General features: G+C 40.0%; 1 protein-coding gene across 2 annotated transcripts in view; it reads left to right on the top strand.

The window, feature by feature from the left end:
- PRELID2 (PRELI domain containing 2) overlaps window positions 1-26,323 on the top strand; it is a 76,827-nt gene extending 50,504 nt beyond the window's left edge. Inside the window, exons 7-8 of one of the 2 annotated variants that reach the window (XR_014491831.1) lie at window positions 18,000-18,101; window positions 24,747-26,323. The gene's annotated coding sequence lies outside the window, so the exon portion shown is untranslated. The remainder of the gene's footprint in view (window positions 1-17,999; window positions 18,102-24,746) is intronic. The other variant, XM_083357039.1, reaches the window with a different exon arrangement.
- Window positions 26,324-26,684: the final 361 nt, after the last annotated feature.

Here is a 26,684-nt window from a genome sequence, read left to right as displayed (position 1 = left end):
TGGTAACCTAGAATCCCTTTGTAATCATTTTTTTATTTGTATTATTCAAGTGAAACACAATGCAGGTAAATAGGTTTCTGCAACAGGAAATTCAATTGCTAATCCTGTTTTAAATTTTCCCAGATAACATGTATCCTTCTCATTCAATCCCAGAAGTATTTAATCTTCTGGCTGTCCTGCTTCAAAACTTGTAACTGTTTTCTTCTCTCAAACATTTTTGCATAGCACGTATACCTCTTCCTATAGGAATTATTATACTTTCTAATATATAAATGGCTTAAACACCAGTCATTCCTAAACAGTATTTTTTGATAACCCTTCAACTTTAACAAATAACTAAATCATTGTCAACCATACTCAGAAAAAAAACAATTTGTCCCTAAAAATAGCTTTTCAAATGCTCTTATTTGCAAAGCTCTCTAAGAGAAGGGAAACCCAATAAAATTAAGAATATTTATCTACATATACCATGTTTATTTGTTTCTTTTTACAATGTTTCAGTGCCCCATCCTGGGAAAGGCATATTTGTGAAGACATTTTATTTATTTATTTATTGATGGGATTTATATCCCGCCCTATCTCCCGAAGGACTCAGGGCGGCTAACAGCAAAACATATAATAAGTACAGAGATCAAGATAGAAATAAAATTGAGAACATCTGTGCAATAAATTAAATTAGAGAATTTAAAAATAAATTAAAAATACTAAATATAAATTAATTAAAATGCCTGTCAGTCCAGGTCAGCCTGGTGGAACAGGAGTGTTTTGAGGCCGCGGCGAAAGGATTGGAGGTTTTGGGCCATCCGAAGCTCAGGGGGGAGCTGATTCCATAGGGCTGGCGCTCCCACAGAGAAGGCCCTCCCCCTGGGGGTCGCCAGTCGACATTGCCTAGCTGACGGTACCCCGAGGAGGCCTTCTCTGTGCGAGCGAACTGGACGATGGGGATTTGTACCCGGCAGCAGATGGTCCTGCAAGTATCCCGGACCTAAGCCATGTAGGGCTTTAAAGGTAAGTACCAGCACCTTAAATCTCACCCGGAGGGCAACTGGTAGCCAATGCAGCTCACGCAGGAGGGGTGTAATATGGGAGTATCGGGGAGCTCCCATCACAACCCGTGCAGCCGCATTCTGCACCAGCTGAAGCCTCCGGGTGGTCTTCAAGGGCAGCCCCATGTAGAGAGCATTACAGTAATCAATACGGGAGGTAACGAGTGCGTGGGTGACTGTACGTAGGGCATCTCGGTCCAAAAAGGGGCGCAATTAGTATATAAGACGAATCTGTGCAAATGCCCCCCTAGCCACGGCTCCGATATGATCTTCAAAACTGAGTCGTGAATCTAGGAGGACGCCCAGATTGCGTGCTCTATCAATGGGAGGTAACATCTCTCCTCCAATAGTCAGAGATGGAACCTTTTGAACTAAATGAGATGACGGTATGTACTCAGTCTTGGCCGGGTTAAGTCAAAGCCTGTTTTCTCCCATCCAAATCTGTACCGCTTCCAGGCAACGGAACATCACATCGAGGGCATCACTGGGTTGGTTCAGGGTGGAGATGAATAGCTGGGTATCATCAGCATATTGATGATATTTCACCCCGAAGCTACGGATGATCTCTCCCAGCGGCTTCATATAGATGTTGAACAGGAGGGGCGAGAGCACCGAACCCTGAGGCACTCCACACTTAAGAGGCCTAGGGCTTGACCTCTGCCCTCCTGCCAACACCGTCTGCGAACGGTCCGAGAGGTAGCAGGAGAACTACCGCAAAACGGTGCCTCCCACTCCCAGCCCCTCAAGACGACGCAGTAAGATACCATGGTCGATGGTATCAAAAGCTGCTGATAGATCTAATAGGACCAGGACAGAGGAATAACCTCTATCTCGGGCCCGCCAGAGATCATTCACCAGCGCGACCAATGCCGTCTCCGTGCTGTGCCCGGGTCTGAAACCCGATTGGTACGGATCTAGATATTCAGCTTCCTCCAGGTTCAAAGGGAGCTGTCGTGCCACCACGCTCTCAACGACCTTCGCAAGGAAGCGAAGGTTGGAGACAGGACGGAAGTTGTTTAAAACAGCTGGGTCCAGTGCCGGCTTCTTGAGGAGGGGCCTTACCACCGCCTCTTTCAAGGCAGCAGGGAAGTACCCTTCACTCAGTGAGGCATTGATAACTGCTAGGAGCCAGCCTCGTGTAACCTCCCGAGCTGCATAGACTAGCCAGGAGGGACACGGGTCCAACAAACATGTGGCGGCACTTAGTTTCCCCATGATCTTGTCCACTTCATCCGGATTCACAGGATCGAACTCTTCCCAAATGTACTCGGCCAACTTCATCATTTTCCTCTCGTTAGATACTGCCCAGTCAGAGTCCAGACCAGCCCGAATCTGAGCAATTTTGTCCACCAGATATTTACTAAATTCCTCAGCCCGTCCATGTAGGGGGTCCTCTCCCGTCTCTTGACTTATAAGGGAGCGGACCACTCTAAATAGGGCGGCCGGGCGATTATCTGCGGACGCAATGAGGGTGGTGAAGTAGGCGCGCTTTGCCACCCTCATTGCCACAAGATAAGATCTAGAAAAGGATCTTAACTGTGTTGCCCTCAAAATTGTGAAGTTTTGCTGTTAGAACATCTGAGTCTCTGAACTATTGCCTACAATTAGTAGACTTGCTGCCAAATCACTGTTAGATCTAGAATATAGTCTTCCATACTGTGTGTGTGTGTGTGTGTGTGTGTGTGTTTGTGTGTGTGTTGGTGCAATGGCTGGAACTTGTCAGATGGAACGCTGACAGCTTGGGTTTGAGGCCTGAGCGCTGCACAATGCAGTGAGCTCCCATTACCTGTCCCAGCTCCTGCCATCTAGCAGTTTGAAAGCATGCAAATATGAGTAAATAAATAGGTACCACTTTGGCGGGAAGGTAACAGCATTCCGTGAGCCTCAGCATATAGTCATGCTGGCAGCATGACTACGGAAGTGTCTTCAGACAATCCTGGCTCCCTCAGCTAAGAAATGGAGATGAGCACCGCTCCCTGGAGTCAGACACAACTGGACGGGAAAACTTTTTTTTACCTTTATAGTTTTCCATAGAGTATAAGATATGAAGAACCTTAGCAGCCTTCTTTCTATTGGATAAAAATTCAAAGCCGGCCCACACAATAGCCAAGAGCCCACTTTAGGAAATGCTTGATGGCAATAAAGGCAGTTTATTTTTTCATATTGGTTTCTAATTCTTCAAGATAATGTTGTTCTCTGAGTTTGAGTGACATATTATGACACTATTATGCTCAGATCTCCAGATTAGTTAGGAGGAATTTTGTGATATTTATTGTCAACATATCATTTTTTTAAAAAAACAAAAATAATTACCTGAACGTATCTGAGTTCTATTAAAGAAAATAAATATTTGTTGTCTGAGCAAAAGTCACCATTTTCACACTTGAAAATGACAGCATTTATTTTCTATTCTGGCATTATTTAGTCAGAGGGATTGACAGCACAAATCTTATTTAGCAACAATCCAATTTAAAACTACGTTTCTGAACTATTATATGTTTAAAATCTTCCCCAATCAAGAATTATTAACCTTTTGTATTAAAGGTATTTAATAAATCTTCCTCTTTAAAAATGCACTCGATTTCTGACACTTTTCTGATGCATCTGTCTCTCTTTCTCCATTTAATATTTCATGGGAGAAAAAACATTGATATTATTTTTCAAAATGTGGCTTTCCAAATTCAGCTGCATGTGCAGTAATGTATTTGTATCTCAATTACTGCTTGCTAAATTCAGTTTTGGCTTGATATGGAATGGGCTCTGCTAATGGATTTTGGACACATTAATCTGCTCCCACATTCAACCAGGAGAACATGCCCCTCAATTCTTAGCTCTTTCCCCAAACAGCAATGTCCATAAGACACTTCTCCATAGAGCTGTCTGCAGCAAGGGTCACTGCATTCAAAATAACAGGCAGAACCATGGAATTCATGCCTCTCCCCCCTTTTCAAAATTTGTCCCATATACTGTATGCATATAAAAGGAGCAGTTTCCCTGTGTGAAAGTCAGCCTTAGAAGTTGGTAGTGAATCAGGAGAGGGCATCTAATCCTAGGATCTTCTCTTCAAAGCTAGAGATACTCTCTGATCTGATTGGTGCATTCACCTATGGCTCTTAACACTCTTTTCCAGAGACCAGATACTGCAGCCTGAGATAACTTTATTACTTTTTGAAAACACCTGCCATTGTTTCTTTTTTGAGCTTAGCTTCTGAAATGACAATGTTTGCTAAATTGTCAGAACAGATGGTGAAAAAAATATTAGAAAAATTAGCCAAATCCATTAATACCATACAGATGTCCTTTTTCTATTATGATGTATTTTTGTAAAAACTAGAAGACATTGAACAAAAGGTGTTGGTTTTTTTAATGTTTCCCTTTAAAGCTGAAAAACACTTTGAATACTTTATGAGACTTCTCAAACTTGGCATTGTTTTATATGTCAGGAATCTGTGATTTGGACACATAGAAGTGGATACACAAAAGAATTTTTCTTATAGAAATGACCTGTTGTAGCATATTTTATTATAGTGGCATAATATGAGCTAGTTCCTTTCATTTATAATTATTTTATTTATTAAGGCAACAGAATAAGAAACAGGACCATTATCTCAAATTTGTCTCTTCTAAATTGAACATATCCAGTTCAGCTAAGGATTCTAGCAATGACCTATCCAATGTTTATAAATCAGTGTTTATATCTTTACTGCCCAGTCATTGTAAAATGATTGTAAGAGCCTGTCTCCTCTTTTTTCATTTCTTACTCCCCACTTAAGTTTATTTTGTCCAACTTGTAATGGCCTTAACAGGGTTCCTGCAAGGTTGCATTTCAGACATTAGTCTCTCATACAACTGGCCTCACAGGCAATCAATTCATCTTCAGAAGGCTATTTGTTTTATTATTCTTAGCAATTAATGGTCCAAATGAAGGAAAGTTCATTCTGCAAGCAAAGGTGGAAAATTCATTAATTTCAGGACAAAGAATGGATGTGGCTATTGTATCGGCGATCTAATGTATGGATACTGGGCAGAGGAGCATTTTTTGCATCATCTTGCAAGATAAGCTATTTCCAAAATATGTCCTTAAATATGCACTTTTAAAAAATCATAAGGGGATGTTTATAGTCTTCTGTCTGTCTCTGTACACAATGAAGGATTTCCAACACAGTATATACCCACAGCATCCTGATCTATCTTATATATCCAGTCTCTATTTTTTGTAGTTGTTTTTGAGGATGGATGATTGGAACTTTAAAATACACCAAAAGAAATGAAGTTTTTCCAACTTCAGAAATAAATTTGTTTTTATATTTGAAGTAAACATAGTGACTATAGTTTTAATAAGGACAGATGCACGAACAGGCCAGTAAATTGGTACTGTAGGTAGGTAGGTAGGTAGGTAGGTAGAGATAGCCAGTTTGATGTAGTGTTAATGATATTTGACTAAAAACTGGGAAATCATGAGTTCTAGTCCTTTTGGCATTCAATCCACCTTACAAGAGCATTATGTGCACCGCCTTGAATTGTACAAATTAAAGGTGGTATATAAGTCTAATAAATAATAATTAGATTTATAGACAGGCAGGCAGATGACAAATTTCAGCTCTTAGAGTTCATAGAAAAATGGTTTAAATATAGTTTTAAACTAATAAAGCAAGTAGAGAATTTCTGATTTATCAGAGTTTGAGCTGATTGCCAATTAGGTTAAGGTGTTGCTAGCATCTATTTTTCCCCCTTTGTAATTGTATAATATGACTGTGCCTCTTAAAAGCCGATGTGTTTCTATAACCTTTCCCCTTAATTAATTCTTGAACATTATTTTCCTGTCACTAACATTTAACTTAACTGTAGATTATGAATCTCTGGATCTCATAATTGCTTTTGAAGGAGTCCAGTTATGCTCTCTTAAGATATTTTGCAGTAACAGCATCGCATGCTACAGTGCTCTTCTGCCTGTATCAGCCAGTAACTTTAATCATCATTACTCATTGGTTCTTTCACAAAATTATTGATAATACAAGACAGGTTCATTTTCAACTCAGTGGCATCTTACAGAATGGGTTTTTCATCCAGGTAAGTGTATAAAATGATTACAGCCAGAGATACCATGGAAGTCTTTATGCCAATCTCACAAAACCAACTAAAATTGATTTTGATGAACTGTCAGAGATGATTAATATAGCCATGGTTTGGTAGTAGTGAGAGATTTGTGATCAAAAGATCAAAGCAGCTGGATCTTGGGAAAGCTTTCATTATCCTTTAAAATCGTATTAGGAATCATATTCTCAGGCGTGTGTATGTGTGTGAGTCGATTAAGAGTTTCAGAACACTGCTGTGTGGAAACAATTCTAATAATAGCTAAACTGACAAGTGAACAAAATACATAAAGAGAACATTTTTATTGATTAACTTTTGTTCCACAGTGCAAGACTTTTTATAGTTCCCAGTTTTGTTTCTGCAGAACTGGAAAGATGGCCTGGGGAAAAGATGGCTCAAAGCAACAGAGCATGAGGAGGTCAGTCTAAGGCAGATGGTGCTCACCCCCACATGCTCAGTTTAGCACAAAAAGTTAATGCCTTTGCTTTAGAGCAAAGTTGGCAACCACCAATATGCATATGGCTGGTTTGGAGCAGTCATTAAATCTTGGTATTGTGAGTCTTCTCACCTACATCATTATTAGCAATGGACTGGGTCCTCCAAAAAACTGATAACATATCTACGTAAAATTATTATTTTGAGGGACATAACTTGCATTCAGGTGAAACCTCAGGTATGGAAACTCCAAGATGAAATTGTTCTGTCCCTCTTAGCCCAATCTATCTCACAGAGTTTGTGTGTGTACCTGTGTCAGTACAGAAGGGGGTCTAGAGTGAAAAGTGCTGTGGTTCTTGCCACAATCACTTCATGTTCTCAACATACTCAGCATTTGCTCCCCTGCATGTTGCCCAGATGATTCACAGGGATTGGGAAAGGTAGATACTCTGTAGATGAGAATGGCATGCACATTGCCATGAATAGTATGCAGATTGTTTTGACCAGTTCCCCTGTCAAGTCTTCTTTTTATCCTTTACCAGCTACATTCCATCAGTATTCTATCATGTATCACCTCATCTGTCCTTTTGTGGACTTGCTAGATTGCTGGGTCAATCGTGACTTGCTACATGGCAGTTATCTTTCTTATTTCTGGAAGTTTCAGAATAGTTTTCCATACTCCCAAAAATAGGGCCTTTGTTCAGTACACTGCTGACCTTTCTACGTGTTACAGTTTAGTCATTCTGCTCAATCTACTCCCAACATTTTAGTTCTTGGAGTATTAATGTAAATAACAATAGTTACAAAGAACAATTTATGTCAAGTGGAGGTGCAATCTCTTCTTCATTATCTCCTTTATACAGACACATAGTTTCTATCTGAACCTATTATAAGAATTTGAGTTTAATGTTTTACCATTATTTTGTAAACCTTGGTTTGGATTCATGGATTACCATGGGAAAAATTTGCTTTGTCAAAATAACATCTCATAAATCTTTTCTCAGACTATTGGGTCTCCAAAAAAAAAAGTTTTAAATGTTTTATGTGAAAAAGCACACATAAAAGGAGTACCTGTTTTCAAGGAACTTAAGGAATACTTCTATCTATATACCCTCAATTATTGAGAAGTATTTGACAAAAAAAGGACAATCACTTACATATGAGCCAGCAGTGTGCTGCAGCTGCCAAAAAGGCCAACACAGTTCTAGGCTGCATTAACAGAGGGATCAAGATCACATGAAGTGTTAATTCTTATTTTTAAAAGATGAACTTTTGTCTTAAGCTCCTATTTCAACCTACTACTACCACTGCTACTACCATTTTCATTTTGCAAAAATGAATACAATTGGAGGGGGAAACATCAGTGAGTTCTCCATAATAGTGCCCAAGACAACTCCCTTTGTGCTACAGTTGCCAAAATGCTATTTGAAGATCAAATGGGATTCTAGGTTGCATGTGAATTACCAAGTGCAGTCAATTACATTGCCAGACTTTTCCACTGATGCCTATAGACTGGCTATTTCAGAGCTTGATCCCCAAAGGAAGAATAAGTTAATTGAAAAAGTGATTTGGTACTCATTTACTGCTACTGCTACTGCTACTGCTAAGGCTACTGCTAAGCTTGTAAGCCGCCCTGAGTCTTCGGAGAAGGGCGGGATATAAATGGAATTAAAATAAAAATAAATAAATTTAAATTTTAATTTCTTTTTAAAAACTCCAGTACATATTTATGAGCCAGGTGAACATGGCACAGATTCTCATTCTTGGTTCTGATCCTGAATTTGTACATACATAATAGAAAACCTAACTTTCTTTGTTTCCATTCTCAGAAACCTGGTAAAAGTATTTAATGATCAAAAATGTATTATTAGAGCCCATTTGATGGTTAAGGAACATTAGAAACTATAAGATGTTCTTAAAAAGGTAAAGGTTCCCCCGCACATGGGTGCTAGTCGTTTCCAACTCTAGGGACTGGTGCTCATCTCTGTTTCAAAGCCGAAGAGCCAGCGCTTGTCCGAGGACGTCTCCGTGGTCATGTGGCCAGCATGACTAGACACCAAAGACGCACGGAACGCTGTTACCTTCCCACCGTAGTGGTCCCTATTTTTCTACTTGCATTTTTACATGCTTTTGAACTGCTAGGTTGGCAGAAGCTGGGACGAGTAACAGGCGCTCACTCTGTTACGCAGCACTCGGGATTCGACCCGCCAAACTGCCGACCTTCTGATCGACAAGCTCAGCGTCCTAACCCACTGAGCCACCACATCCCTAAGATGTTCTTAGTCCTGCCTAATTTGTGACTAAGTTAAAAAGACTTTTCCAACACCATAATGGAAGCAACCGCATTATTTATTTTTCAAGTACTGAATAAAGAGTATAATTTTATGATGAAAGTGTCCAGTTCTAGCCCAACTTGATTCCTGATGCTCAGATGTCAATGTGGATTGATTCATTTCATCTTTCACTCTGTTGACCTTCCCCATGTTCATGCTCCCTGCATTCCATGTTCCCACAATTTTGTCTTTGCAATTTAGGATTTTGTTTTCATGCATGGCAACATTAGCCATTAGACATCCCAAAAGCTTCTACCTAGCTCTATCACAAATGGCATTAGTATTTCAAAAGACCCTCAGCAATTCCTCATTTGCATTCTGAGTGCCATCTAACCAGAGGGACTCACAACTGGGCACAATATCATCAATCTTTTTATTTTGTCTCCATGTGAGTTTTTTGGGTAAAATACAGGAGTGGTTTACCATTACCTTTCCCCATACAGTATAAAAGGGGAATCTGCTACTTTCACTACAGTGATCATCTACTTCTAGAATTTTCCTAGATCTCTGCTGCCCAATACAGCCCCCTGCTTGCTTTAGCTGGGCAGCTGGGGTGACTTTCACATCTTGAGGGATCCTGTTGGAAGTATACTCATTGCTGTACACACCTGGCATTTTTTTCTTGTCATTCCCAAGAATAGCACACAAACTCCTTCCCATAGAAGCAGCATAGACAGATTTAAGGTGATTGGTTAAGATCAATACATTATATTAGACATATTGGCAAAGATAGAAAGGAACCAACCCTTAATGCTTGCTTTACAAGCTATAAGAGGTTTTTAACCATGTAAATGTTGGTATTCACTTACCACTGATTTTACATATCCAACGTTATAAATCTTATTCAGCAATATCTCCCTAGACAGAGAATTGCTAATAATGTGGGCATGTCATTGCAGTTTGGGAAAGTTTTATTTTAGCAGGAGCAATAAAAACAACTGGGAAGAACCATGCGGGAGAGAAAATGAAATGTGTTCAGCCTCCAAACAGTAGACAGAAATTGAATGACTGTATCAAAGTGCCTATCTTCCACTCAGAAATGTGTTTTAGATAGTTTGCTGGCCAGAATGACAAAGGCTACAGTTTCCAAATCAATTATCCTAGAAAAAGGTCCCATTGACTCTCTGTGAGATTGTTTCAAAATAAGGTGACTGACCAGCATCAGTAAACCATTCCAAAAGAATGGAGCCCTTCAATTCCACCCAAACACAAGAAAGTAAACAAGCCAAGAGATTGAATCCCAAGCTATATTTATCTCTACAATATTTAAATTGCAGAGTGGGTGTACACACACACACACACACACACACACACGTATAATCACATACATGTTATGGTGGGGAGGAGAGAAGCCTCTGTAGATGGGTTGAAATTGTATAACTGTTTTCTGGGTAATGGATCCTAAAAGTTACAATGACCTAAAATGGTGACACTTTAAATCATGTAATCCAGTTATAGCATCAATTCATAACTGATCTAGCCAAAGTGGGATTCCCTTGGCCCTATGGACGCATGCAATGCTTGGGCTAATTTGATATGACCTCAGTTTAAGTTCACAACTCTTTTACAAGAGATCAGTTCTGTCCCCCAAGTAACTTTACATGCTATTCGTTGGGATGAAGAGAAGATGTTGGAATGGAGGACAAAGGCGTTTTCCAGCAATGAAGCCTCTGATCTTACCTACGGCTTACTTCAGTTGCATTTACTCAGTAGCCCTTAAAGAGGTGCTCCTTAGTAGAAGAAAAAGTTTTCATTTGCAGTGTCCAGCAATATAACAGAGGAATGTTCCAATATTGGCTCCTTATCCAGAAGCAGCTTTGTCTGCTCAGCCTTTGGCTGTGTTTGCCATTTAGTTTTTGCTCAGCTGAATTTATCTAAAAACTCTTGAAATGATCTCCATTTGAAGTGCTGAAGTTCTGCAGAGCTTGTGGACAGGCATGTCATTTGTCCACTGGGAATAATTTGGCTTTTCCTGACTTGTTGCTCCTGAGCTCAAGCTAGATTCTCCATTTCTCTTTAATTGTCCAGCCCCCATTATTATGCCGAGGCACTATTATTTCAACAGATTGACTTATGGCAGTGGAAGGTTAGTTCCATGGTGGGTATGTAACCCTTCCACAGTAACTGCTTATTTCAATGGGGACTTACACTTAACGTGAACATGCAGTAGGGAAGAAGAATGGATGGCTCTTAGCATTTTGAGGTCAGCAGTTGCAAAAGCTACTGCAAATATGAACTGAATTGTAGCCATTGGTTTTAGGACTACTTAATGTGCTGACTTGTTCCCTTCTTATACTCCCTCTCCAGTTTTTGCTTATGAAAGACAATGAGGAATGAATAACACAAAGCTTTGTTATGGTATTGCAAGTTCCTGCACTTAGAGATCCATGGGAGCAAACATATAAATCTGTCTGGACTGGGGTTTTATGGCTTAGTCTTGAAACAGGATAATGCAGAGATGCAGAAGAACTATTATGAGGCCATCTTCTAAATTCCCCACTAGTGGAAGATTAAATCCATCTTGAAAATATATCTTGTAGTTGTTAGTCCCTGTCTAGCAAGTTAGAATGATAGTTTCACATAGCTTGGTTTAATGCTCCATTAAATTATTTCAACAATTGTTTTTACTAGACTTGCCCTATACATATGGCATTTTTTTTGAACTAGTAATCTCTTGGAATTCTCCTTCCTCCCTACCGCCACCATTAAATATCAATAATGCAAATGCAAAATGTAACTTGTTGTTGTTGTTGTTAGTTGCGAAGTCGTGTCCGACCCATCGCGACCCTATGGACAATGTTCCTCCAGGCTTTCCTGTCCTCTACCATCTTCTGGAGTCCATTTAGGCTCACGCCTACTGCTTCAGTGACTCCATCCAGCCACCTCATTCTCTGTCGTCCCCTTCTTCTATTGCCCTCAATCTTTCCCAGCATTAGGCTCTTCTCCAGTGAGTCCTTCCTCCTCATTAGGTGGCCAAAGTATTTGAGTTTTAGCTTCAGGATCTGGCCTTCTAAAGAGCAGTCAGGGTTGATCTCCTCTAGGACTGACCGGTTTGGTCGCCTTGCAGTCCAAGGGACTCGCAGGAGTCTTCTCCAGCACCACAGTTCAAAGGCCTCAATTCTTTTGCGCTCAGCCTTTCTTATGTCCAACTTTCACTGCCATACATTGCAACTGGGAAGACCATAGCCTTGACTATACGCACTTTTGTTGACAGGGTGATGTCTCTGCTTTTTAGTGTGCTGTCTAGATTTGCCATGGCTTTCCTCCCGAGGAGCAAGCGTCTTTTAATTTCTTGACTACAGTCCCCATCTGCAGTGATCCTGGAGCCCAGGAAAATAAAATCTGTCACTACCTCCATTTCTTCCCCATCTATTTGCCAGGAATTGAGAGGGCCGGATGCCATGATCTTGGTTTTCTTAATGTTTAGTTTCAACCCAACTTTTGCACTCTCCTTCTTCACTCGCAACAAGAGACTCTTCAGTTCCTCTTCACTTTCTGCCATTAGAGTGGTATCATCTGCATATCTTAGGTTGTTGATATTTCTTCCAGCAATCTTAATTCCAACTTTTGACTCCTCTAGCCCTGCCTTTCTCATGATGTGCTCTGCATATAAGTTAAATAGGCAAGGCGACAGTATACAGCCTTGCCGGACACCTTTCCCAATTTGGAACCAATCAGTGGTTCCGTGTCCAGTTCTCACTGTTGCTTCTTGGCCCGCATATAGGTTTCTCAAGAGACAAATAAGATGTTCTGGTACTCCCATCTCTTTAAGAACTTGCCACAGTTTGTTATGATCCACACAATCAAAGGCTTTAGCATAGTCAATGAAGCAGAAGTAGATGTTTTTCTGGAACTCTCTAGCTTTCTCCATGATCCAGCGTATGTTGGCTATTTGATCTCTAGTTCCTCTGCCTCTTCGAAATCCTGCCTGTACTTCTGGTAGTTCTCGATCCACATACTGCTGGAGTCTAGCTTGTAGGATTTTAAGCATAACTTTACTAGCATGAGAAATGAGTGCAATGGTGCGATAGTTGGAACATTCTTTGGCACTGCCTTTCTTTGGAATTGGAATGTAAACTGATCTTTTCCAATCCTGTGGCCACTGTTGAGTTTTCCAAATTTGCTGGCAAATTGAGTGTAGCACTTTTACTGCATCGTCTTTTAAGATTTTGAATAGCTCAGCTGGAATACTGTCACCTCCACTAGCTTTGTTGTTGCTCAGCTTTTCTAAGGCCCACTTCACTTCACATTCTAGGATGTCTGGCTCGAGGTCAGTGACCACCTCATTGTGATTATCAGGGACGTTAAGCTCATTCTTGTATAGTTCTTCTGTGTAATTTTGCCATCTCTTCTTAATCTCTTCTGCCTCTGTTAGGTCCCTGCCATTTTGGTCCTTTATCATGCCCATTTTTGCATTGAACGTTCCCTTCATCTCTCCAATTTTCTTGAAAAGATCTCTGGTCCTCCCTATTCTATTGTTTTCTTCTATTTCTTTGCACTGTTCATTTAAGAAGGCATTCTTATCTCTTCTAGCTATTCTTTGGAATTCTGCATTCAATTGGGCGTATCTTTCTTTTTCTCCCTTGCCTTTCGCTTCCCTCCTTTCCTCAGCTATTTGCAAAGCTTCCTCAGACAGCCATTTTGCTTTCTTGCATTTCTTTTTCTTTGGGATGGTTTTGGTTGCTACCTCTTGTACAATGTTGCGAACCTCTGTCCATAGTTCTTCAGGCACCCTGTCTATCAGATCTAATTCCTTAAATCTATTTGTCACCTCTACTGTATATTCAACGGGGATATGATTTAATTCATACCTGAGTGGCCTAGTGCTTTTCCCTACTTTCTTCAGTTTAAGCCTAAACTTTGCAACAAGAAGCTCATGGTCTGAGCCACAGTCAGCTCCTGGTCTTGTTTTTACTGACTGTATAGAGCTTCTCCATCTTTGGCTGCAGAGCATATAGTCAATCTGATTTCTGTGTTGACCGTCTGGTGATGTCCATGTGTAGAGCCGTCTCTTGGGTTGTTGGAAAAGAGTGTTTGCTATGACCATCGTATTCTCTTGACAAAATTCTATCAGCCTGTGCCCTGCTTCATTTTGTACTCCAAGGCCAAACTTGCCTGTTATTCCGGTTATCTTTTGGCTTCCTACTTTAGCATTCCAATCCCCCATGATGATAAGGACATCATTTTTTGGTGTTAGTTCTATAAGGTGCTGTAGGGCTTCATAGAACCGGTCAATTTCATCCTCTTCAGCACCGGTGGTTGGGGCATAGACTTGGACTACTGTGATATTGAATGGTTTGCCTTGGATTCGAACTGAGATCATTCTGTCATTTTGAGGATTGTATCCCAGTATTGCTTTTCCTACTCTTTTATTGACTATGAAGGCTACTCCATTTCTTCTGAGGGATTCTTGCCCACAGTAGTATACCTGATGGTCATCTGAATTAAATTCACCCATTCCTGTCCATTTTAGTTCGCTGATACCTAAGATGTCGATGTTCAGTCTTGTCATCTCTTGTTTGACCACGTCCAGCTTGCCTTGATTCATGGATCTTACATTCCAGGTTCCTATGGAGAAAAAATCTTTACAGCATCGGACTTTCCTTTCACCACCAGACATATCCACAGCTGAGCGTCCTTTCGGCTTTGGCCCAGTCACTTCATTCTTTCTGGCGCTACTAGTACTAGCCCTCTGCTCTTCCCCAGTAGCATATTGGACGCCTTCCAACCTGAGGGGCTCATCTTCCAGCGTCATATCGTTTTGCCTTTTGGTACTGTCCATAGGGTAAATGTAACTTAACCTTCCCCAATGTGATACTCTTCAGATGTTTTGCAAATACATCTCCCAGAATGCCTAGACAAGATGTTATTGCACATCTGGCTGGTGCTTTGTTGGGGAAAACTGTATTAAGCATTAGATCCAACAGTATTTCTTTTATTGCCAATTTAATGAACCCATCTCCCTTCATTGATCTATCAGCACTTGCCTCCCTAGCAAAATCTTAGAGGGGAATATGCTTGGTTCAAAATTTTCTAGGAGAGAAAAAGATCCACCTGTTTTATTTTTGCAGTTATTTAAAGCTCGAGTGGTGGCCCATAAAAGTAGCAACTGGAACTGCAGTTTTGTGGTGAAAACCTAATGGTTTTGTTAATGCTTTATTCAATCTACAAAACACTGTAATAAAAGTCTCTCAGAACTGCCTTGGGTTAGGCACTTCTTTTGTGCTGGTTATGGCATACTGAGCATTCCTAGTCCCATGCAGGCAATATCCCGCAATCTAATGGGGATTGCATGTACACATATCTTGTACCCAGCCCATAAATCTCCACATGTCTGGTTGCTTTTGGCATCCCTGTACATAAAAATATCAGCAGTAGGGATGAGGAGGCAGAGCTTCAAATACACATACTACTTCATGTTATAGAAAAATGTCTGTATTAGATTTTTATCATCTTGAGATCAAAGTTCTTCAAATTCCCCTATTGTCAGAGACTTTACTGTGTATCACTTCAAATACCGTATGTTTGTTTCTGAGTTGGCCTAGAAAGAAAAAAACACCAAATTCTGCAGTTATATCTACCCAATAACAGAATTGCAAAGGAACGTGGAGGTCTTCTAGTCCAACCCCCTGTGCAGACAGAAGACCTATACCATTTCAGACAAATGGCTATCCAGTTTCTTCTTAAGAACCTCCAGTATTGGAGTACCCACAACTTCTGGAGGCAGGTTGTTCCACTGATTAATTGTTCTACCTGTCAAAAAATTTCTCTTTAGTTCTACATTGCTTCTCTCTTTGGTTAGTCTGGTTAGTTTCCATCTGTTGCTTCTTGTCCTACCTTCAGGTGCTTTGGAGAATAGCTTGACTCCCTCTTCTTTGTGGCAACCCCTGAGATATTGGAAGACTGCTATCATGTCACCCTTGGTCCTTCTCTTCATTAAACTAGACCAGGGGTGTAAAACTCACCACATCATGTGATGTGTCATGATGTATTGCAACTTTTCCCCCCTTACTGGAGCTGGGGTGTGCACAGCTTCCACGTGACACATCCAGCCCAGGGCTCTGAACTAGACATATCCAATTCCTGCATCCGTTCTTCATCTGTTTCAGCCTCCAGTCCCTTAATCATCTTTGTTGCGCTTCTCTGCACTCTTTCTAGAGTCTCAACATCGTTTTTACATTGTGGCAACCAAAGCTGGATGCAGTGTGGCCTTATCAAGGTGTTATAAAGTGGTATTAACACTTCACATGATCTTGATTCTCTGTTAATTCTATCCGAAATACTCGATCCACCCAAATACTCGGTTGTCTTCAATTTACAACCACAACTGGGACTAGAAAATTCATAATTAAGTGTTGTACTCATTAGCCTATGGGTTGTGTGATCAATTTTACAACCCTTTTTGCCATGGTTGTTAAGTGAGATATCATGTGATTGTTACTTGTGACCTTCCCTCCTGCCTTTCCCATTAAGTTTGCTTTTCAGAAGCCAGCAGGGAAGGTTGCAAATGGCGATTGTGTGACCATAGGACATTGCAATTGTCATAAGTATAACTGCTTATCAAGGCCTGGATCACAGTCAGTGACCAAAGGATGCTAGGATGGCTATAAGTGTGAGCACCTATTGTAAATTAATTTTTTATAGCACAGTTATAACTTCGAAGTTTTGAGTTTTGAGGACTACCTGTCTGCCTATAATTCTAGCCTCACCATTCTTAAAGTCTATAATTTCCTATCACATTCTGGACTTTCACTTTCTTCATTATTTATTGTATTTATTTATATTTCACATTAACTAGTAATGTAGCCTATTGCCTGATCTCCCTCCCCCCTCCCTTTTTATTTGTTTTGTTGCTGCTTTCAAGTCAGTTTTTGACTCCTGGCGATGTGTCTGGACTAATCCCTTCAGTTTTCCTGGCAAGGTTTTTTTTGGAAAAGGTTTGCCATTACCTGCTTCCTAGGGCTGAGAGAGAGGGACGGGCTCAAGGTCACCCAGCTGGCTTTGTGCCAGCTAGACACAAGACTGGCTAGAATTCATCTTTTGTAACTTGTATACTTATCTCAAAGAGAAGATAGGAAAAAAGTAAGTGAGGGCATATTCATGTGTGAATGTGGAAAATAAAATCAGGATGTTAAATATTTATTTTATTTTATTTTTATCACATTTATATACCACCCTTTCCCGAAGGACTCAGGGCGGTTTACAGGGTGATTAAAAAACAGATACAAAAGTTAAAAACAGATTAAAAAAAACAGAAAAAAAATATATTCGTCCCTGCATAAGTAAAACCCCAGTTAAAATAAGATTAAAGCTAAAATTAGAATTCTCAGCCTGGGCCAGAGAGCTCGAAGAGCCAGGTCTTCAGGTCCCGTCGGAATGAACGGAGGTCGGGGCAGTCCTCAGCTCCACTGGCAGCTGGTTCCAAAGGGCAGGTGCCCCCACTGAGAAGGCCCTATCCCTGGGTGTTGTCCGCCGGCAATCTCTTACCAGTGGCACCCTGAGAAGACCCTCCCTGTGGGAGCGCACTGGACGAAGGGAGCTTGATGCCGGCAGCAGGTGTTCCCTCAGATATCCCGGACCCAAGCCATTTAGGGTAATTGGGTAGTTGGCATGACATAAGAAGTCTTTTCCAAATTGGAAAATAAAATGGAATTCTTGTCATCATTTTAAATAGATGTTTATCCTTGGCTGTGAGCTTCAGAAAGCAAATAAAAATGTCTTGTTTAAAATACTGATTTTTTTAAAGTAATAGGTGCTAAAAGTGAGACCCAGTCTGATGTAGTGGTTAAAAGTACCACACTGTATCACCATTTATCGGATCATAAAATACATTTGTTATCACTGCATGGATTCTTATTTTCATATGAATTTACAATAATCTCTGTGACAGCAATTTATACAGCAATTTATACCTCTCATTCATAACACACACACACACACACACACACACATATCCTCAAATGTATTCATCAGTTATAGTGTACAAGCATAGACCACCTTCATGCAGATCCACTGCATCCTTGACTTTTTTATTAATTCTGTCAACACACCATATACCTTTAATTTAATTCATACTTTTTACCATTTACAGGTCTTATGTCCTACCCTTACCATGATTCTTGCCAGATGGGCTCATAGATATCATCATCATCATCATTTTGCCAATGAAGGTTTTCACAAAACATGCTTTGGGGTAAGATAGAGAAAGTGCAGACCAGGTTGCTAATCTTAGCTGTAGCTTACTATTTGTTGCATTCCCTGCTAAAGTATCAGTGCTGGTCAATATTCACACAAATTAGCCAGCATGCCATAACTATAGCCAGAGTCTGGTTTTACCCGAAGCTTGCTCATATAATTCTAATCTCTAATCTAGAGTCTGCAAACCACTATATTGTTGGTCATATCCCACCAACGTAGAAATAAAGGTTGTCCTCAACTTACAACAGTTCATTTAGTAACTGTTCGAAGTTACAACGGCCATGAAAAAAGTGAACGTATAACCATTTTTTTTACACTTATGACTCTTGCGGCATCCCCATGGTCACATGATCAAATTCAGATGCTTGGCAGCTGGTTCATATCTATGACGGTTGCAGTGTCCTGGTGTCATGTGGTCAACTTTTGCAACCGTCTGACAAGCAATCAATGGGGAAGCCAGATTAACTTAACAACTGCAGTACTTCACTTAACAAAGGTCTCAAGAAAGGTTGTAAAATGGGCCAAAATTCACTTAACAGATGTCTCACTTAAAAACAATTTTTTTTGGCTCAGTTGTGGTCATAAGTTGAGGACTACCTGTATTGCATATGCCTTGCTCCAGCGCTCAGAATTCATGTTTCAAATTCAGTACTTTATATTGGAGAAGACTGAACGAGGGTTAAGTGCTGTGATGAGCCCTCTGAAATTGACATACATAGCTTGCCAAATAATGTAATGGCTCATTAAATCCTTTGCATATCAGATATTTAGGGCTGGGGATAGGGTTAGGGGCATGGCAATCCTAACATTTGTCCTATTATTTAAAATAATATTTGTGCTTTACTTGCTTTTGCAATCCTTAGCTTCCTTAATGTGGCCAGCCACAAACTCTTAATTTGTCTTCCCTTGTCCTAATGGAATATACAGCTTCAGAATGGTCCTGCCGATATAGCTGAAATTTCAACTCATCAATCAGCATTGCCCATGCAGGCTGAAGGCCCACATATATTACATTCAAAGTTTGTTTTTAAACTTTGCACAAATGGAGATGGTTTAAATCTCCTGAAAGTGAGTGACTGGGCACCTTTTCTTTGTTTATGGCCCAACTATTTATGTGGGATTGTATCTCATGGTGCCAAATGTTTCCACTACCTTTGCTAACTAACTATGAAATCATCATAGAATATTCCTGGCAAGGCATAAGCATGACATTACAAAGCCCTGCCATTGGCAAGAGGATGTCTTCTAGGAGGGAGAAGCTAGCAAATCAACTGTGACAATTATTTTGGAGCACCAATGATCAGAGGCACAGCACAGCACCCCACAAAGACAATCAGTGGCAATTCTTTCATGCCATTCCAAGTCAGGCAACCCAGGCGAAACAAAAGTAATGAAAGATTAGTTTTTAAAGGGAAAAAAAGATAGCTTATATTTTTAATTTGGAATAGGAGAATTTCTGTGTTGATTTTATAGGTCCTCATGACTGTTATTTCCACCCTAAATCAAGAATTAGGATATTTCCAAAATGGGTTTGCAGATAAAAGGTGTTCAGATGAAACCTGGCAGGGTAATGTCCAAAATGTTCAAAAAGAGTCTAAAAAGAGACCAAAAATACAGCTTGAATTATTTTTGATTAAAATAATTATTGTCACTGTTATTACGTTGTGACTCTGGGAGGTTCACAAAGTACACACACAGAAGAAACAAAAAAATACAACAGTTAAAAAAGGGACAAAAGATGGCAAATCTTGGCAACAACAAGAACAGACCCACACTACTTAGATGGGGGCTTCATTTATCCCCACCAAAAACCTGGGTGAAGAGTCAGTTGAGGATCCCTTGAAAATGCCAACAAGATAGGAGCCACCTGAATTTTCAGGGGAACCTCATTCCTAAGTGCAGGTATTCTTACTGAGAAGATGTTGAGACTCTAGAAAGGGTACAGAGAAGAGCAACAAAGATGATTGGGGGACTGGAGGCTAAAACATATCAGGAACGGTTGCTAGAATTGGGTATGTGTAGTTTAATGAAGAGAAGGGTGAGGGGTGACATGATAGCAGTGTTCCAATATCTTAGGGGCTGCCACAAAGAAGAGGGAGTCAAGCTATTCTCCAAAGCACCTGAAAGCAGGACAAGAAGCAATGGATGGAAACTAGTCAAGGAGAGAAGCAACCTAGAACTAAGGAGAAACTTCCTGACAGTTAGAACAATTAACCAGTGGAACAACCTGCCTCCAAAAGCTGTGAATGCTCCAACACTGTAGGTTGTTAAGCAGAGACTGGGCAACCATTTTCTTCTTCTTCTTCTTCTTCTTCTTCTTCTTCTTCTTCTTCTTCTTCTTCTTCTTCTTCTTCTTCTTCTTATTATTATTATTATTATTATTATTATTATTATTATTATGGCACCTTTCCTGGGTCCTGATAGATAGCAATAGCACTTAGACTTATATACCTCTTCACAGTGCTTTACAACCCTCTCTAAGCAGTTTACAGACTCAGCATATTGCCTCCAACAATCCAGGCCCTCATTTTACCAACTTTGGAAGAATGGAAGGCTGAGTCAACCTTGAGCTGGTCGGGATTGAACTGCTGGCAGTCAGCAGAGCTAGCCTGTAATACTGTATTCTAACCACTGCACCACCATGGTTCTTGTTTAATTGACAAAGCCTCAAATGACATTGTTTAATTGACAAAGCCTCATGCATGGCAGCCCTGCCAAAATGAATTGTCCAGGCAAATATAATGGGACACTGGCAGTTCCTTAAGTAACCAGACCCCATGTCATATAGAATTTTATGGGTAATAACCAGCATCTTGAATCACAACTAGTAGAAGCTTATGAAGCAGAGGTTTTACATGGCTTTAGCTTATAAAGCAGAGGTTTTACAAGGGCATACTGGGGAATGCCCATCACAATCCACCCCCCTCCATTCTGGACCAATTGAACCTCTAGATAGTTTTCAAGAGCAATCCCATTTAGAGTGCATTGTTGTAGTCAAGCTGCAGGTGACCAGGTCATGAATCACTGATGTAGACCTTCTGATCTAGAGAAAGGTGAAACTGACACATCAGCTGAAGCTGTGCAAAGCCCTTCCTGGACATAGCTTCTAGCCGGTCGCTGATCCTGAACTATTAATCCAGGAGGAACCTCCCCCCCCAAAAAATGTACACCATCCTTGAATGGGAAACTGATACCTATCTGAGGTTAAAGGTGGAGGAAGAAGAAAACCAGAGCTTTGCAAATGATGTAATGGTTTTATTCTACCTGGTAGGTGGTAGTAGTTCTCCATTTTGTAATAAAATGGAAGGACGCAAGACAGGATTTATAGAGAAACTTTTCATAAAAACCAAAACAAGTACAAAATCTGTCTATCTGTCCGTCCATCTATCTATTCATCCATCCATCCATCTCTCATGTAGTCTCATTGTTTGATAACCAGTGATTTGTCTTAAGGAATCACAAGCTATAAATTACAATTGCTAGGAGAAATATCAACAACCTCAGATATGCAGACAATACCAATAGGGGGACACCCTATTCTCCAAAGAACCTGAAGGCAGAAAGTGAAGAGGAAATAAAGAGCCTCTTGAAGAGGGTGAAAGAGAAGAGTGCAAATGTTGGCTTGAAACTCGACATAAAAAAAAACTAAGATCATGGCATCCAACCCCATCAATTCCTGGCAAATAGAAGCAGAAGAAATTGAAGCACTGACAGATTTTATTTTCTTGGGATCACTGCAGACTGTGACTGCAGATATAAAATTAAAGGATGCTTGCTCCTTAGAAGGAAAGTATGGCAAACCTAGGCAGCATATTAAAAAGTAGAGACATAACTTGCCAACAAAAGTCCGTATAGTCAAAGCTATGGTTTTCCCAGTGATAATATATGGCTGTGAGAATTGGACCATAAGGAAGGCTGAGCACCAGAGAATTGATGCTTTCAAATTGTGGTGCTGGAGAAGTCTCTTGAGAGTCCTTTGGACTGCAAAGAAATCAAATCAGTCAATCCTAAAGGAATAGAATAGAATAGAATAGAATAGAATAGAATAGAATAGAATAGAATAGAATAGAATAGAATAGAATAGAATAGAATAGAATAGAATAGAATAGAATAGAATAGAACTGGAAGGGACCTTGGAGGTCTTCTAGTCCAGCCCCCTGCTCAGGCAGGGGAAGCTATACCAGGGGTCAGCAACCTGAAACTGTGAAAGAGCCACTCGGAACCGGTTCCCTCACAAAAGGAAAAAAGGAGCCGCAAAAAAATGTGTGCTCATGTGCATACATGCGCGCATGCCCAGAACAGGGTTTGACTGAAGAGTGGAGCCAAGGCAAGATATGCACCTACCCTGCATATTTGAATTGATTGGTTGAACTTTCTTTTTTTTGGACTGCACATGGCAGAGGACTGGGAGTCACAGGAGACGGCTGAAAGAGCCGCATGCGGCTCTGGAGCTGCGGGTTGCAGACCTGTGACCTATACCGTCTCAGACAGGTGAATGTCCAGTCTCTTCTTAAAAATCCCCAGTGATGGAGCGCCCATGATTTCTGAAGACAAGCTGTTCTACTGGTTAATTGTCCTCACTGTCAGGAAGTTTCTCCTTAATTCCAGGTTGCTTCTCTTTTTGATCAGTTTCCAACCATTGTTTCTCGTCCTGCCCTCTGTGCTTTGGTGAACAACCGGGCCCCCTGTTCTTTGGAAGGACAGATGCTGAAGCTGAAGCTCAAATACTTTGGTTACTGAATGAGAAAAGAAGAACATTGGAAAAAAACCTGACATTGGGAAAGATTGAAGTCAAAAAGAGTAGGGCAAAGATTGAGATAGTTAGATTGTGTCATTGATGCTATGAACATGAATTTGGGAAAACTCTGGGAGACAGTGGAAGACAGGGGTGCCTGGAATGCTATTTCCTGTGGACTGGAAAGAAGTGGATATGACTTAGCAACTGAATAACCACAACATGATTCCCCACAGCAATATTGGTGATGGTGATATTATTAATTATCTTTTCCTATTAACTGAATTATTTGGTGGCACACAGATACATTCCATCCTATGTCATTATCCAAACCATTTACCATTTCTTTTATTTCTAGAGGTTATTAACTGTGATCTACCCAATTTATTCTTTTCATAGAGAGAAACCAATTAGAGATAATTAGAACAAGTTATTCAAGTGATCAAGTCTCATCAAATGGAAAAAAAATGTCTTCAGCTGCTGCAAATGTATTACAAGTTGAGAGTTAATATCCTGAATAAGATAAAGGAAATGAGAATATCAGTGAAAACATTAAGCAGTATTTATTGGAGCTCAAAGTAGCTTTTTTCAAGTGGTAGAATAATGATAAATTATATCATATACTATTGACTGGCAGATTCATTCACTGAACTTTTTTACAACAATGAAATATAATTCTTTGGTATATAGACTTGAACATTCATTTTTAAGTTCCTGATTTTCACATTACTTAAAAATTGCATGGAAATTGAACTATCAAAATGCTGAAAATACATTGAGGGAATATATTTTGAAATGTAGCAGTAATATGGTTTAACTATTATAGTGTGTGCTTTTCATAAAGAAAACACTTTAACCTGTCACACATTCTAAAGGTATCAGCAGTTGTATTGTCTAATTGTGTAGAGAATGTTTCAAAACGCTTTATGGCCTTTTGAATTGCTCCCATAATTTTATCATTGTTGTTTTTACTTATTTTAATTTTGTATATACAATTATTTTTAACTTTTAATTTATTTTCAGATTTCGTGTTGTTAGACGTATGAAGCATATTTTTAAAGAGAAAAGTAGAGAGCAAATTTAAAACATCCATAAAAAATAACTTTTTTTAAAAAAAACCCACACCCTGAGTGTCTTTGAGACAGATAATTATTTTGGAGTAGAAGCATTATTTATTTATTTATTAATTCGGTTTATATACCGCCCTACTCCCAAAGGACTCAGGGCGGTTTACAAGGCAAAATTTAAAAACAATACAATATAAAATTAAAATTAAATTAAATTAAGTCTAGCCATAAAAAATTAAAATCACAATTTAAAAACATTAAACCCCTCAGTCCAGACCAGATAGCTCAAAGAGCCAGGTTTTTAGGTCCCGGCGAAATGAACAAAGGTCGGGGGCAGTCCAGAGTTCCATTGGCAGTTGATTCCATAGGGCAGGCGTGCCCACAAAGAACGCCCTCCCCCTGGGGATCACCCGTCAGCAATCCTTGACCGGCGGTACCCTGAGGAGGCCCTCCCTGTGGGAGCGCACAGGACAATGGGAAATTGACGCTGGCAGCAGGTGCTCCCTCAGATAATCTGGGCCCATGCCATTTATAGGTCATCACCAGCACCTTGAATCTCACCCGGATAACAACAAACACTGTTTGTGTGTCATCATTTGAACTGGTACAAAAATGACACACTTTTTATGATAGTTCTGAGGGATAATAAAATATTGGCCATAGAAAGATTCCGTCATTCCCACATGCTGGTTTAAATAGCTATGTCCCCATTTCTTCCAATTTTAATGCAAAGTAATAACAATAATTCCCTTTTAAAAGTACTACAAGAAGTTAGTCTTCCATGTCTAACTAAATATCTATTTATTCATTAAAGGATTTTTTTTTCTTTTTTCTTTAGATTTGGCTATAAAAATTGCAGGCATGGGAGACCTGATTTGGATAGAGCTTCAAGCTGGCAATTTGGGGAGAAAAATGAACATACTGCACATTTAAGAGCAAAATGTGGCAAATAAAATCATGCAAGAATAAAAGCTTAACCGTGCTGGATCAGGTGAAGGTTAATCTTGTATATAGTTTCTAACAGTGGCCAACTGATTATAACGGGGTGCTCAAAAACAAGAGTCAGAGACATACCTCCCAAATTCCAAATTTGTGAAGGTGGTATGTAAAGGGAATCCAGAGGAAACCCTGGATGTTTAAAGACTTCTTGCTTTTGGTATACAGGTAGTCCTCAACTTATGACCACAACTGAACCCAAAATTTAGGTGGCTAAGTGAAACATTTGTTAAGTGAGTTTTGCCCCCTTTTATGACTTTTCTTACCATAGTTGTTAAGTGGGTGACTGCAGTTGTTAAGTTTGTAACGGGGCTGTTAAGTGAATTTGATTCCCCAATTTGACTTTCCTTCTCAGAAGGTGATCACATGATCCCGGGACACTGCAATCGTCATAAAAAGGAGTCACTTGCCAATTGTCTGAATTTTGATGATGTGACTATGGGGATGCCGCAATGATCATAAGGGTGAAAAATGGCCAGAAGTTACTTTTTCAGTGCCCTTGTAACTTTGAATTGACACTACATGAACTGTTGTAAATGAGGACTACCTAGACTTGACCTCCTTGAATTTACCCATTCGCCATTTAAAACTGTATGGTTAGTGGCCATCACATCTTGAGATAATGAATCCACAGGTTAATTATGCTCTCTGTCAAGATGTGGGTTTTGGGGGGGGGGTTGGTTTGTTCTAAATCTTCCAAAAATGTATGTTTTAGAAATGGATGATTTCTATCTCAAAGACAAAGGCTATTTCCTTTTCTCCTGGTAGAATATTGCAGATAACAAGGGCTGTATAAATCAAATTAATCTCAAAGTCTTTGTCTGTACAACAGCCAGTCTATTTCACAATTATTTTGAAGCTGATTCACATGCAGAAAATTCCAACAATTTTTCTTAATCAGCTAGGAAAGCTTTACTCTTAAAATAGATACCAGTTTAATCTGCTCATTATAAAGATTATAAACCTTTCTTGCCTCAATTGTTAAGTGCATCACTGCAGTTAAGAGTAACATGGTTGTTAAGTGAATCTGGCTTCCCCATTGATTTTGCTTGTCAGAAGTTTGCAAAAGGGGATCACATGACCTTGGGACATAACCACCATCATAAATATGAACCCGTTGCCATGTGTCTCAATTTTGATCATGTGACCATGGGGATGCCGCAATGGCCGAAAGTGTGAAAAATGGTCATAAGACACCTCACTGCGCTTGTAACTTTGATTTTTATTTTATTTTCAAAAGCTTTTATGTGAATTGTCTTAGTTGTGTTTTTCCTTTTCAATAGTCTTTTTAGTCTACGATGTGCACCAAATTAGTGAATTAATAAAAATGAACTAAAAGGTAAAGGTAAAGGTTCCCCCGCACATGCGTGCTAGTCGTTTCTGACTCTAGGGGCCGGTGCTCATCTCCGTTTCAAAGCCAAAGAGGACGTCTCCGTGGTCATGTGGCCGGCATGACTAGACGCCAAAGGCGCACGGAACGCTGTTACCTTCCCACCGTAGTGGTCCCTATTTTTCTACTTGCATTTTTACGTGCTTTCGAACTGCTAGGTTGGCAGAAGCTGGGATGAGTAACAGGCGCTCACTCTGCTACGCGGCACTCGTGATTTGACCCGCCAAACTGCCGACCTTCTGATCAACAAGCTCAGCGTCTTAACCCACTGAGCCAACTGCTGTTGCTTAAAATTTCTTGTCCAATATTCCAGGGTGCTACTTCTAATGTAAGCTTCTTCCAAGGTTTCAGTGTCACTCACATTAATGATGCACCTAATCAGTTATCAAT

The sequence above is a fragment of the Vipera ursinii genome (genome assembly GCF_947247035.1).
Source record: "Vipera ursinii genome assembly, chromosome: 2".
In the NCBI taxonomy this organism is placed as follows: domain Eukaryota; kingdom Metazoa; phylum Chordata; class Lepidosauria; order Squamata; family Viperidae; genus Vipera; species Vipera ursinii.
Note: the sequence above shows the minus strand (reverse complement) of the source record. Positions and strands in the feature narration are given on the sequence as shown.